Raw genomic sequence first — 14,159 nt, 5'->3', positions numbered from 1 at the left:
TCTGCTGTTGTGGGGCGAATAGTGTAACAAGAAACTTACTCTGGCTATCTGTTCTTCTGTGCCTCATACAGTGTCTGTTTAGGTTTACCCAACAAAAGGCACTAGTGGCCATCTCTCAGAAATCTTTGGTTTTAGATAGACATTTGCCTCTCTTTCCACAGGCTTTTTCAGGTCTGACTGGCTGGTCGGGAGTCACTTAGCTAAACTTGACTTAAGTCATTTAACCTCTAAACTTGACTTAAGTCATTTAACCTCTGACCTGTAAGGTCTTATACTTGAGTGGATTTAGACATACCATGACCTAAATAGTTGAGAATCAAACAGTGCGATGTTGCCATTAGCTGGTGCTGAGAGATTTAAATGTGAACAGTGGCCGTTTTCAAAGCTTAAGCCTTGTCCTAGACTAAATTGTCCATTTGAGCTGTCTTAACTCAAAGCAACTTGGACAGACCTATCTTAAAACAGTCATAGATTTAGTCTTCTCTGGATTTAACCAATGCCGACTGCAAAAGGGGATTACTCTAGCACTAAATTGAGGCTGGAATTACTCCTTCAAGAAGGCAGGTTTAACTTTTGCTCAGCAATGTTACTGAGGGAACAGGAATTACTTAGAATGTCCACATGAAGACCAACACGTTGTGCAGAGGCCAGAAAGAGTACTTGTGAAGAGGACTAATCCACTGAATTACTTTGACCATGTGACTTCCTGAGACTGCATTGTATGTACAAACTTGTCTTTTAGTCTCAGAGAGGAAGGTCTTCACCCACTTCTCTTCAGATACTGTTTCAACAGGAAACTAATGAATCTGTAAATTTGTTTTTAAGATTGTAAAGTTCGGGAGAAGCAACTGTGTGCAAAATAGCTACCAAAACCTGTAGGGTCACTGGCCAAGCCAACTTTAAAGTGCATTTTTTGAATATGGACACTTCTTAGGTGTGACTCTATAGAACAGGCATAACCATTCGCGAATCTTGGTCAAGATCCTGACCGAGTGATGGTTCTGTCCAGACCCGTGACAATCTCTGATCAATTCACAGGAATAGATTTTCAGGGAGCATTTGTTCCGACACCCTCGGCTACAGACAGCGGGTGCTGCTACTCCAATTAATACGGCAATAGCTCCACTCAGTCAAGCCAATCAAATTGTTTGCTTACCCTGCACGGTCAGCGCACCACTGAAGTACCACAGCTCGCTGCCACATTGTGCTTGCCTATGCAGAGAGGAAGAGACAGTGATGACAGCATGGCATGCACCAAAAGAAGGAAGGTTGATGAGGAAAACCGCTGTTTAAAAGATGAGTGGACGGAGAAATTTTTGTTCATTTTTCCGTCAGGCAGTTTAAAAGCAGCATTCCTCATATGCTCCGAAAACGTTGCATTAATTAAAAGCAGCAACGTGAAGTGCCACTATGAAACAAAGCACAGCTCTTTTGAGAAAAGTTATCCCCTGAAGTCCGAGTTGAGGGCATACAACTAATCGAGCTGCAAACCTGGTATGACAGATCAACCCAACTCATCACACATACATTTACAGGCCAGCAATGTGTAAACAAATGTTCACTAAAGATAACGCAATAATTTTTGCAGCACGCCCAGTAGAGCTCTACTGGGCGTGCCGCAAATGCCGGCTGTCAAAATCTGCCGGTTCACACGTCACACACTGTCAAAGAGACGCTTTTGAAGAAGGCAATAGGTTTCGCCGAAATTTTCAAGGTAATCAACATCTATCTATGCACCTTATGTCTGAAAAAAAATCTAATTATTGCATTAATCAGAAGACATGATGAACGTTTTTGAGATAGTTCACTACAGATATCGTGGAATTTGGGGAAACACAAAAAAACTTTTGGTGATGGGACAGTTGTGAAGGAGTGCTTAAACGTTCTTGTTGAGACATTATTTGAGGGAAAACAAAAAGACAAGATGTGTGGAAAGAATCAAACAAATCCCGATGTCAGCTTCAAGAGCAACCAGAAAATCAGAAATGTTAGCAGATGATGTACTGGCACAGCTTGATGCAGCTATTCAGAGTGCACTATGCCTGTCTTTGGCCATTGATGAGTCTACAGATGTTACTGATAATGCCCAGCTCTTGGTGTATGTCAGAATTTTTCACAAAGATAAGAATGAGCTCTGTGAGGACCTGCTGGGTAACACCACTTGAAACACACACAAGAGGAGAGGACATACAGTCATGGAAAAAATGAATAGTCCACCCTTGTTTTCTTCAATTTCTTGCTCATTTTAATGCCTAGTACCACTAAAGGTGTATTACCTGAAGAATACAATGAACACAACAAAAAATGCAGCTGATAACATAATACTTTATGTCGTATTTGACATGCTTAAGCTTAATTGTATTCCCAAGGTATATAAGAGGCTGTTTAAGCACTGCACACACAAAGGCCTAGCATGATTTCCTGCTTACATTGAAGCCGTAGCACAACTCAGAAGTTGTTAGCTCTGACATAATGCCTAAAACACAACAATTATGTGAAGCCTCAACGCCAGCCATCTTGGCACTGCTGGAAATTGGCATGAATGAAAGACAGCCATACACCAAGAAAAAACAAGCCAAATTGCTAGCTGATCATGACAGGAAACGTCTTTCTACCCCACGAGATGACCGTGCACTCATCTGTTTCTGGTCATCAGACCTCCAGGAACCTTAAAAATGAGTGGGCACTGTAGAGAAATGCGATTTATTCAGCAAGGACAGTTGAAAACTGACTTCTTGAAGCTGGTCTGAGTCACACAGAGCACAGAAGAAGCACTTCATCAATGAAAGGCAGGGGAAAGCCTGGTTACTCTTTGCTGGGGATCACAAGGATTGGACTGTTGACGATTGGGCTAAGGTTCTCTTCAGTGATGAATCCAATTTTCAGTTGATGCCCACTCCAGCCAACTTACTGGTAAGGAGGAAGCCTGGAGAAGCCTACAAACCAGACTGTCTTGCCCCTACAGTAAAACATGGGGGTGGATCAGTGACAATCTGGGGTTGTTTCAGTGTGGGTGGAACTGGACAAATGCAATTGTGTGAAGGGCGAATGAACGAGGTCACGTACTGGGCTACTCTTGAAAACAGTCCTCTTCCGTCAGCAGGAAAACTCTTTCCTGCCTCCAGTGACTGGATTATCCAACAAGACAATGCCCCTTGCCGCACAGCAAAGTCAGTTAAAGCCTGGATGGAGAACCTGAACATTGGAACCATGCCTTGGCCAGCTCAATTACGAGATCTAAATCCAATTGAAAACCTGTGGAAAAACCATCAAACACAAATGGAGAACCACAAGACCGAAAACAAAGCAAATTTGTTAGAATTTGTGCAACAGAAATGGACTACTCTGACAGCAGAACAATGTCAGAAGCTGGAGACGCATGACTGCAGTCATCAAAAACAGAGAGAAAAAGAGAAGAGGGCTGTGCCCCAGATAAAAGAGGACAACCAAAATATTATTCCAGACTGTTTTGTGTGCCACTCTATCAGAACATTTTGCTGAAGTAATGAACACAGTGTTGAAACTCATCACCTTCCTTAGGACATCCTCATCAGCATCGGCTCCTGAGAGAATTTCTGGAAGCTGTTGATGCAAATGCCAGTGATTTGCTACCGGCTAAAGGTGGTGTTCAAAGCTCTGTTTGCATTTTTTTCCAACAACAGCCACTTTTTTATTTATTGTTTTCTGAAGATGCTAACTTTATATACTTGAAGTGTAGGCTGCCATTTTTTTAAGCCTGGGACCTCTGTCACTTAAGAGAAAAGAGAAAAGTGTTTAGTCGATGCTCTGTATGTGCTTGTTTTTTCCCTTGAAAGAGACACCTTTTATTTATTGTTTTCTGCAGATACTGTCTTATTTACTTGAAGTGTACGGCTTCAATTCTTACGTCTGGGACCTCTTTAAGAGAAAAAAGAGTTATTCAGCTCTGTTTGTAGTTTTTAAAATATATTTTATTCTGAGGTTTTTGTTTTCTTTAATCTGAAATAAAGGCCTTAAATTTATTAGTTTATTTTGTTTATTTTAAGAGCTAGCTGTGCACTCAGTTGAACATATCCTGCATTGAAAACTGACAATAAGTATTGTAGAAACAATGAAAATGTGGACATAGGGGAATGCTATAAGACACAAATTGGACTTTGGTTTGGACCTTTCACTTGGAGGTAATTTTAATAACGGGACCTCAGTGACTTTTAATTGAATACCCCTGCTATAGAAGGATGTCATGTTTCCATCAAGTGTCCATCATCTCCTGATGCAGAGGAGTATGGGAACTATAAGATATCACAAGACAATTGACATCAGAAGAAGACAATTGCTGGCCCACCATCATTCTTGTGATGTCTGCATTTGCTTATTCCAAAACAAGTTTCTTATTCCAAAACAAGTTTAAGTTTCTTCCACCGAGTCAAGTTAAGGTCGACTCCTGGCATAATCTAAACCTTGTTTGTGAAACCTGCCAAAAGTATGTCAGTGGATGCTTCATATCAACAAGTAGTTGTCTGATTGGTCTCTGTCGTGCATGTTGGTGTTTACAGTGTTTAGATATTCCAAGTAGTCCACACTCCCTGCTAAGCAGGATCTGCAATGCCTATGAAAAATATTGAACCCCCTTGGGTATTTCACCCTGTTGCTGCTTTTATACACGGTCAGTCACTTTAAAGGGGGTGAATATTTATGCAATCATTTACTTTACCTTTTATATTTTTAATTAACTGGCATAATTTTTAAAAATCTGTGTCCATTTTAAGACCCATGATCTTCAGGTCTGTGTGGTAAAAGTTGCAATAAATTATCTTGTCGTCCTGTACTGATACAACAGTTGCAGCCCTCACGAGAGTATTTCATTAAAGCCAAATTATTATCGGAATGATTTAAGTAAACATGAATTTGCGTTTGATGTTGCAAAAAAAATCATAAATGTACGTGGAGAAAATGAGTCGACGAATGTCTGAATTTTGATTTAAGAATAGCGAATAGGTTTTTGTTTTATGTTAACTGAATACATTCATTAAAACTAAAATGGAAATGAATTTGCTCCATCTTCCTGTTTCTGAGAGATCATTAGGTTTTTGTTGTGAATTAGAAGACTGAGATACTCTTCCTTCATGTATAGTTTGTCTGGCTAGTTGTGTTATTATTTCAGGTACGTCTATTGATACAGGAAGGTTAAAGGACAATGAAGTAGGCTATTTACTGAGTTTACCAAAATAAACTTAAAATGGAGTTTGGAATATTCTCACAGGACAGCAAAGGACACAATGTCTGTGACAGTACTAAGTGTTAGTAAATTTATGTTAATGTGTGTTTGTTGTAAGGGTATGTGTATGTTATGTTGCACCCAATTTGAATCTATCAAAATGAAATGGCATGAAATGTCTATTTTGTTTGATGTTTCATAAATTGCCCAATAAAGGCCTAAAAGGCCCTACATAGATAGATGTAGTGTCAGGAACAAATTACATGAAGTGGAAGACATTATTGTCAAATAATTTGCATACATTAGCTGTGTCTGAGATACATTTAGACTCTAAATGCATCCTTGATGATAGTTAGGTGTAATATTTATAGGAAGTAGCAAGGCTAGAAATACTCATGGGGGTGGGATTTGTATTTCTATGCAGAACCATCTACCTGTCAAAATTTGGTTTGATCTAATGCAGTCTGACATTGAAGTTCTGTGGTTGAAAGTCCAGGTGAAACATCTCAAACCTATACTCACAGGATGAGGCTCCAGACCCAAAGTTGTATCTATACCTATAGGATGCAGTAACCATAATTTAATTGCAATTGTTAGAAAAACAAACGTACCAAAGGAGGGATCTAAAATAATTAAGAAGAGATCATTTATTTAAAAAATGTCAAGGAAAATATGTGAGAGATATTTCAAATGCAAAGTTGTCTGACATATTATTGTTTGATGATCCAGAGGCCAGCTTCCAGGCTGTTGATGAAACTTTACCAAATGTTATAGATCATCATGCACTTGTGAGAAAGTCCACAGCTGGAGCTGTTGGGACAAACAAATACAGAGAATAATAACTAAAATTGAAAATATTTTATCCATGATTAGGAGATGTGCCAAATACCTGACACCATAAACCACTATACAAGTAATTAAGGCTTTAGTTTTGTTGCAGATGAGTTACATTACAATTGTTTGTTCCAATGCCTTACTAGGTAACATCAGAAAAATGCAACTGGTACCGAATAAAGTGGCAAATGTTGTTCTTTCCTGTGGAATTAGGGCAAATGTTTCTAAAATGCTGAAATGATAGTCTCCACTGGCTTGATGTGAAAAATAGATTTGTTGCACTTGCTGATGATGTTCATTAGGAAAGTAATTACAACAAAAACAGCAAATGTTTTCTACAGCAAATTGTCCTTCAGTACGGAAATATGTAATTATTCAACAAGATATGCTGCTGGAAATTGTTTTCCCTAATCTAAATCTAATCTAAAATCTAAAAACCTAAATCTCATTTACTCAACATACAGTAATATACAGAGCTATGAAAGAATGGAATTCACTTCTCAGTTATGTAATTCAATAAAGGAACATGGTAGGCTTTAAAATAAAACTAAAAGATTATTACTTAAAACAAAATTTCAGTTATCAATATCCATGCTGTGCTCTGGGGAGCAGAGGCCAGTAAAATACAATAGTCCAAAAAAAATAATAAAACAAAAAAAATTATAACCTCAAATGTAATAACTGCAATGTTCAAATAGCAAGACAGATTTCAATTATACTACATACATTGTGAATGTAATTAATAGTGAGGATGCAAGATTCTGTATTTCATTGTTCAGAAGACTGAAATCATGGTTATTTTCTGGCAGACCATTCTTTGATCATTATTATTGTTAGGTCATGGCATCTTTGTAGTAGACAAAATCTATTTTGATGATGATTCAGTGTGGGAGTACTGTGTGTTGTATGTTTTGTTGGTTCAATATGAGTTGTGTACATGTATGTCGTATGTATTGTGTATGTTTATTTGAATGTATTTCATATGCATTGTTTGTGTACTCTGTAATTTTGATTTGTATGCATTGTGTGTACACACTGCATTTATGTGTTGTCACTAATGAAATTATGAAGACCCCAGGAAGAACAGCTGCTGCCTTGCAAAAGCTAATGGGGATCTTAATAAAACGAACTTTGATTTTAAAGAGGGTTTTTTTTGTTCTTCTTTTTTTCATGTCAATAAAGCCTAATTATATTGACCATGATTTCATGTATAAAAGCAACAAAAGGGTGAAACATCCAAGGGAGTGAAAACTTTTTATAGGCATTGTAAATCTGGCCCCTAGAATAAGTAATGCAAGCCTCAATCTAGTTCTGATAGTTAATATGTTTGGCATCTAATTACTATCTACGGTTATTTACTAGGTAAGCAAAACAAGGAAATTAATGTTTTGTATTGTAATGGTAACTGCATAATATTTCACCCATTGCTCTTTTTAAAAACATTGATTTGAGGACGGGGCTGCACAGTGGCGTAGTGGTTAGCACTTTCGCCTTGCAGCAAGAAGATCCCTGGTTCGCATCCCGGCTTTCCCGGGATCTTTCTGCATGGAGTTTGCATGTTCTCCCTGTGCATGCGTGGGTTCTCTCCGGGTACTCCGGCTTCCTCCCACAGTCCAAAAATATGCTGAGGTTAATTGATTATTCTAAATTGCCCGTAGGTGTGAATGTGAGAGTGATTGTTTGTCTATATATATAGCCCTGCAACAGACTGGTGACCTGTCTAGGGTGTCCCCTGCCTTCGCCAGAGTCAGCTGGGATAGGCTCCAGCCCCCCCCGCGACCCTAGTGAGGATTAAGCGGTGTATAGATAATGGATGGATGGATGGATGATTTGAGGACCTTCATTTTAATTAGATTTTTGGATAAACTTAACTGAAGCCAGGTTAAATCAGATACCAAAACTTCAAATTAAATTTGTAGGGGTTCTTTGTTTCCCAATTTATTAACATATAATTGAATCTACACAATGAAATGTGTTTTGAAATATACTACTGAAAATACAAAAAAATATTGCAGTGGCACCTCGTGGACAAACAATACGCACAGTCACCACACTGCCTTCAATAATCTTCTGTGCTAAATACATACTGCAGTAACAGAATGCAGTTACAAATATCTCAGCTTTAATAAAAAAAAAATACAATGCATACATTCATATTTCATGGAACTACAAACATAAAATGATACACTAGAAGTCACATACCTAGCACACGGATGATTAGCTCGGGCGGCACACATGCAGTGTTTTCATTCTCTAACCATCTGCACTCCGAAACACAGTAAATGGACAGAAAGTGGATTTCTACTGCAAATAACATAAAAGATTTACCACTCTGTCACTATGTTTCATAAATCAAGCCTTTCGTGGCATGGTATTAATTGCATTCTCTTACCATCCCGATTCATGGCCATCTCTATGACAACAACCTCCTGTGTCTCGCATTTTGACCTCAAAACAGACCTTAACACCACCATGAATACAAGAACAAAAATGTGCCCCCTGCTGTCCATAATGAAAATTAGCAGAAGACCTACAAATAGGGATTTGAGTGGTTTTAAATTTATTTAACTGCCTCTGTTTACCACCTGGTTACAAAACCAAACCTTAACCACTGTGACACTGAGACAGGAAAACAGATCTTGCTAGCACAGTGGTTTGCACTGTCACACAATAACAAGAACGTTCTGAGTTCAAGTCAGCTGGTCATCTTGGACCTTTTTGTGTGGAGCCTATGTGCCTGCATAGGTTTTCTCTGGCAGCTCTGATCTCCTCCCATAGTCCAGAGGCAGGCATGTCAGGTTAATTGACTATTAACCCGCCAAGGAGGTGGAGCTTCGGCGGAGTTATGTGTTTATTGGTTTGTCTGTCTGTCTGTCTTTATGTTAGCAACATTACTCAAAAACAGATTAACAGATTTAGATAAAATTTTCAGGGAAGATCAGAAATGTCACAAGGACAGGGGTGGATCTAGGGGTGGCATAGGATGGCAACTGCCACTCCAGAAGATGCCTTCCTACCCCGGCTGCCACCCCAGTTCTGAACAATCGAATTAAAAAATATGTATACGAAAGTTTGTGCCTGGCTGTAAAGAGCGAATGTCCAGAAAGGACAAATAACGAGCGAAACTCCAATGTCCGAGTGCTTTCGATTGCACCATGTAGACGTAATGTACTGTACAGTCTATGCTGCTACAGATACGAGGCGACATGACCCCCCTGAGGGGGCTGATCTTAGACCTCACTCATGTGGAGTTGGACTTTAGCGTGGCTGGAAAAATGTGACAGAAAGACACCAGTTAGACTGGGTTAGACCACATGGTAATAACTGTACACAATGTATTAAACGCTAATACTGTCTAAGTTCACATATAGTGTTTGCTTGTGAGACGAGCCGCGGTTTCCAGTGAGCCTGGGCCTTGCTAATTTTCACTTACGGAGCTAGCTAGTGTTCGAGAACAGCCACAGAAGGATGGTGGGGGATCGTTTGTGGAATTTTTTTTTTTTTTTTTTTTTTTATTGGTAATTACAACCTGTGATTTTGAAAACAGACTGTAAGTCAAAAGAAATCACACATTGACTTTCACAAGACTTTGCATGATATTAAAGTATAACTAAAACCCCGCCAGTCACACCAAGTTTTCATACACTGTTGGAAAATTACATGCCGCTTGTTTGATGCTGGTTTTTCGAAATTTGGTGTCAACAATGATATGTTTCATCAGAGTATAGTCACATCATTTAGTTTACAGCTCAAACAAACGTTTACATGTTAAGTACCTCTTTAAGCTTTAAGTTGTACACATAAGATTGTATTATAGTTAATAATGAAGAATATCAAAGGAAAAGCATAGTGCAGTCAGTAAAGAATGAAGAGGAAGGGTACCATCACTAGCTTTTCCCAGCCTAAAAGAAGAGAGGAGGAAGAGCATCCCAGAGAGGAGATGGAGGAGGAAGAGTTAAGAGAGAGAGAAATGAAGGCATGCAGAGCTCAGACAGAGAAAGGTAAATCAGACTATCTCTGGTCCAGCTGGTCCACATGCTATGAATATCGCTTTAGTATAATATATCTGAGTAAGACGTACACCTGACACGATAATTACCTTTTTGGACAATATATTATCTGATGTAGTTAATCTTTTAATTTTAAGATGATACATAGATCCTTAATTCTCAAGAATATTGAGATATTGGAATTATAGAGTGGAAAAAATGCAAGAAATGTCCCAAATAAAGAGCATCAAAAGATAAAACCATAAATCTAAGACAATAAATGAAATTATCTGGACTCTGATCAAGATGAGGTAGTAATGTAATCATTGTGGCAGGTCTAACATAAGCATAGATCACACAAATGCATAGTTCCCAAAACAGTGCATATGAGAGACACATCTAGTCTCAATCTAATTTTTTGCTAAATTTAAGAAACATTTTTAACATATCTAGCATTTGGTTTCTTCCAAGTGTATAAGGTCAACTTTATTTCAGTTTAAATCTTTTCCCCTTTCTACTAGACATATAAAATCACATATTGTGATTGACAGCTAATAAGAACAACTCATGTTCAGGATTGGCTGACAAATAGAAATGATATTTATTTATTTAACATACTTTTTTTCTTTTTTCAGAAGTAATTGCATTAATTTGATTTGATAACACCTGCTGGTTGGTGTATATATATATATGTATATATATATATATATGTGTGTACATACGTATGTACATACACACACACACACACACACACACACACACATATATATATATATGTATGTATATAGATGCTCTTTATTTTTGAGGTTTTGCCACAGTACCATCGCCTCGCCAGGAAGACTCACTCTTCTCTACATTTTCTTTCTATTTGGGCATTAATTCCAGCACACCTCTCTCCTTCCGCTCATGGTACTTATCTCCTCTTTGCATTGCTCCCTTTTCCTCTCTCTTCCTCTTTTCACATCATTGATTTTTCAGAGCATCTATAAAATATTTACCATCTGGGGGCAGACTTCTTTCTTGGGAATTTAGAGGGAGGTTGTGATCATTTTGAAAGCCAGTGGTAAAAGGAATGACGGAGTAGGACAGAGGGGCAAAGCAAAGAAAGAGAGAAGCAGATGACAGCCATGGAAGTCCACCCAAAGTCGTTGTGTGAATACCAATGCTTAACACGACCACTGAAAAGTGCCACATTTCTCCCTTGCGCTGTATTGATTGTGAGCGTACGCTGATTATTTCAACCTATTTTTCAGCTCTACCTGTCCTTTGTTTACACTGGCTCACTGGCTGACTTTGGAATCTAATTAAAGAAAGCCCTTAGGACCAATTCTGTAAGCTCTGTTGAATCAAGAGTCTTTATTGTCGTTGTGTTTCCACATAGCAAAATTTCGATTGGTGACTCCCAGCTATAGATAAAAGATAGAAAAAAAGGCACACTATAAACAAATAAAATAAAAATCCTCAAAAGATATAAATATGGAAACAGAATTAGTGCATATGAGCAGTAGGATGAGTGATAAAGTGCAGTCCAGTGCAAGAGTCAGTTCTTTATTGCACATAGTGTCTGTGTGTGTGTGCAGCAGGTAAATGGACTGGACAGCTCTCGGATAAAAATAGTTTTTCAATCTGGAAGTTAGAGTTTTTGCATTCCTGTATGGTTTGCCTGAGGGAAACAGAACAAACAGTCCATTTCCCGGGTGGGTGGGGTCAGCAGCGATACATCAGGCCTTCATCTGGACCCGGCGCACGTATATTGAGTCAAGGTCTGGAAGAGGACTCCCCCTGTCCCCTGTGCTGTTTTCACCACCCAGGCTAAGTCCTTTCTGTCCTGAGCGGTGCAGCTGCTGTAACCACACTGTTGCACCAACACAGAGGATGGTTTCTATTGTATCTCAGTAGAAGTTGGCCAGGAGCTGATGGGAGAGACCAGCACATTTCAGCTTCCTAAGGAAGAAATGTCTTTGTTCAGCCTTCTTTACTAGATGACCTGTGTTCAGGGACCAGGTCAGGCCAGATATAATGTGGACGCCCAGGAACTTGATGTTGTCAAGAAGCCCAACTGCATCCCCTTGAATGAGGAGAGGAGCCTGCTCTGTCCTCCTGGACCTTCTGTAGTCCATGATGACCTCCTTGGTCTTGCTGGTGTTCAGAACAAGGTTGTTGTCTGAGCTCCACTGAATAAGGTGCTGTTGATGAATAGAGCTTCAACAAAAACTTAAATTCCTACACTGTGGAAAAATAAGTAGCATTTCCTTTTTACTGAAACCAAAGCTTGCATAGCTGAATGGAGAACTGAATAGTCCTCATGTCTTTGAAAAGCTCTCACTAAACAAGACTTAAGCTTGTTTTATGCTTGTCGCATCCGCGAGGTCAGTGCAGCTTGTTGGAAATCAGCCTATTCTGAAATTAATCATGAAAGAATAAAACAATGTGTCAGGCTGTTTCCTCCGGTTCTTTTGATGGAGTAGTCAGGACAATTCAATTCAGGTCAAAAAGAGTCTTTATTACACCAAGATTGAATGTGCAATACAGAGCTCTGGGTCCGAATGCCTTTCCCTAACAGACAACATGTGTTCAGTCAGTTCAAGCAGAATCAGACTGGCTATTTCTCCCTGACCCAGTTTTTCATACTCCAACAGTGTTGTGTGACTATCTAAGCGAGCTCCGGTTCCTCCCTTCTCTGATATGCTGCTGATTCGCTCCCTTGGTTCTTCTTCTGTTTCCTGTAAAACAATGATACTCTGCACAGCAACCAAAACTACTTTTCTACTGCTGTTCGAAAAAATGTCAAGGGCACTCTGTGTTAGAAATGAATCAATATCACTCAGTATAATAAACATTGTATGTCTGTTTAGCAAATACATCTTTCTGATTATTATAAGCAATTTAGCAGTAAGCATCCAGCATTATCAAACATTAATGAGTAAATATTCCCACAGGCTCCATGCGGACAAATTACGTCATTTTAGCAGCCACGCCCCCTTCTCACACGGAAAATTTCCATGTCGTGCACCTCCGCATTTTTCTAACTACGTGGACAGAGACACGTGGAAAAACATGGCAGAGGACCAGGACCTACTCGTAGCTGAAGTCCAGAAATACGGGCACTTATACGATTCATCACACAGAGATCACCATGACAATCGGGTTATGAACAATTCATGGTGTGAAATTAAAACTAACTGGTGAAATTCAACTATTCAGTAAAATGCCATATTGTAATTGGTGTAAACAATGGCAAACTTCTTCTGCTCTTGTTTAGTACTAGAGTAGACTAGGTAAACATGTTTGTGATACACTGCCCCTGCAGTTTGGGAGCAGACGTCGCATGGAATCACACACGTTCTCTCACATGGATTTCCACGCGGCTTGTTCATGCGTAAAGCATAACCCAGCCTTTAGACTGAGGCAACCTTTCTTCTCAATACACAAATAGCCTTAATTAATAATTTTTCTAAAACTACCACAAGATAGCAGAAATTCTTTCCAATAGTCTGATGTACACCTACAGTCATGTGGGTGTTTTGGGGATAAACACATATTATTGCACACATTAGCCATGTAAATATATTATTTGAGCAAAGAACTTGCAAACCAAAAGATGTCGATATCAGCCCATTATAATCACAAACCAGTCTTAGGCATAAAGGCCAGTAGGGACCTTCTCTGTCTCCTAGTAACTTTCTGTTCAATGTATGTTTGTGTGTCATGTGACAAATATTGTATGCATATCTTTTTTCTTCCCACATTGGTTTTTGAGTGGACGAATAAAGTCAGAATTTTGAATACAAAGTAACAGTGTTATGTATTCCTTGTATGAAAAGGGTTGGTTGCAGCTGCAGCTTGTTCTTTTCACATGCCATTCTTTAAATTCGATTATGACTTCGTGGTGGCTGTCATTGTCATCAAACCATTCATTTTGATAACAAACCATTTTCCAGTTTTGCAAGGTTTGTCTGGGCTGTTGGAAAGTTATCAGTCAGACTGTGCTGTGTTGATCAACTCTCAGTTGGACTCTGATGTGATTCATTTATAGTGGAGATTTAAAGCAGATTCACCAGAGAATTGCTTCGAAATGACATCATGCAATTAATGTAAATGTTGAGGCAAGATAATGTGGTAACCACAGTAACACCTCT

General features: G+C 39.0%; 1 protein-coding gene across 1 annotated transcript in view; it reads left to right on the top strand.

The window, feature by feature from the left end:
* Positions 1-14,159, top strand: part of ca10a (carbonic anhydrase Xa) — a 319,283-nt gene that overhangs the window by 258,102 nt on the left and 47,022 nt on the right. The gene's annotated exons all lie outside the window — the stretch shown is intronic.

This window comes from Amphiprion ocellaris, chromosome 18, assembly GCF_022539595.1.
Source record: "Amphiprion ocellaris isolate individual 3 ecotype Okinawa chromosome 18, ASM2253959v1, whole genome shotgun sequence".
Taxonomy (NCBI): domain Eukaryota; kingdom Metazoa; phylum Chordata; class Actinopteri; family Pomacentridae; genus Amphiprion; species Amphiprion ocellaris.
Note: the sequence above shows the minus strand (reverse complement) of the source record. Positions and strands in the feature narration are given on the sequence as shown.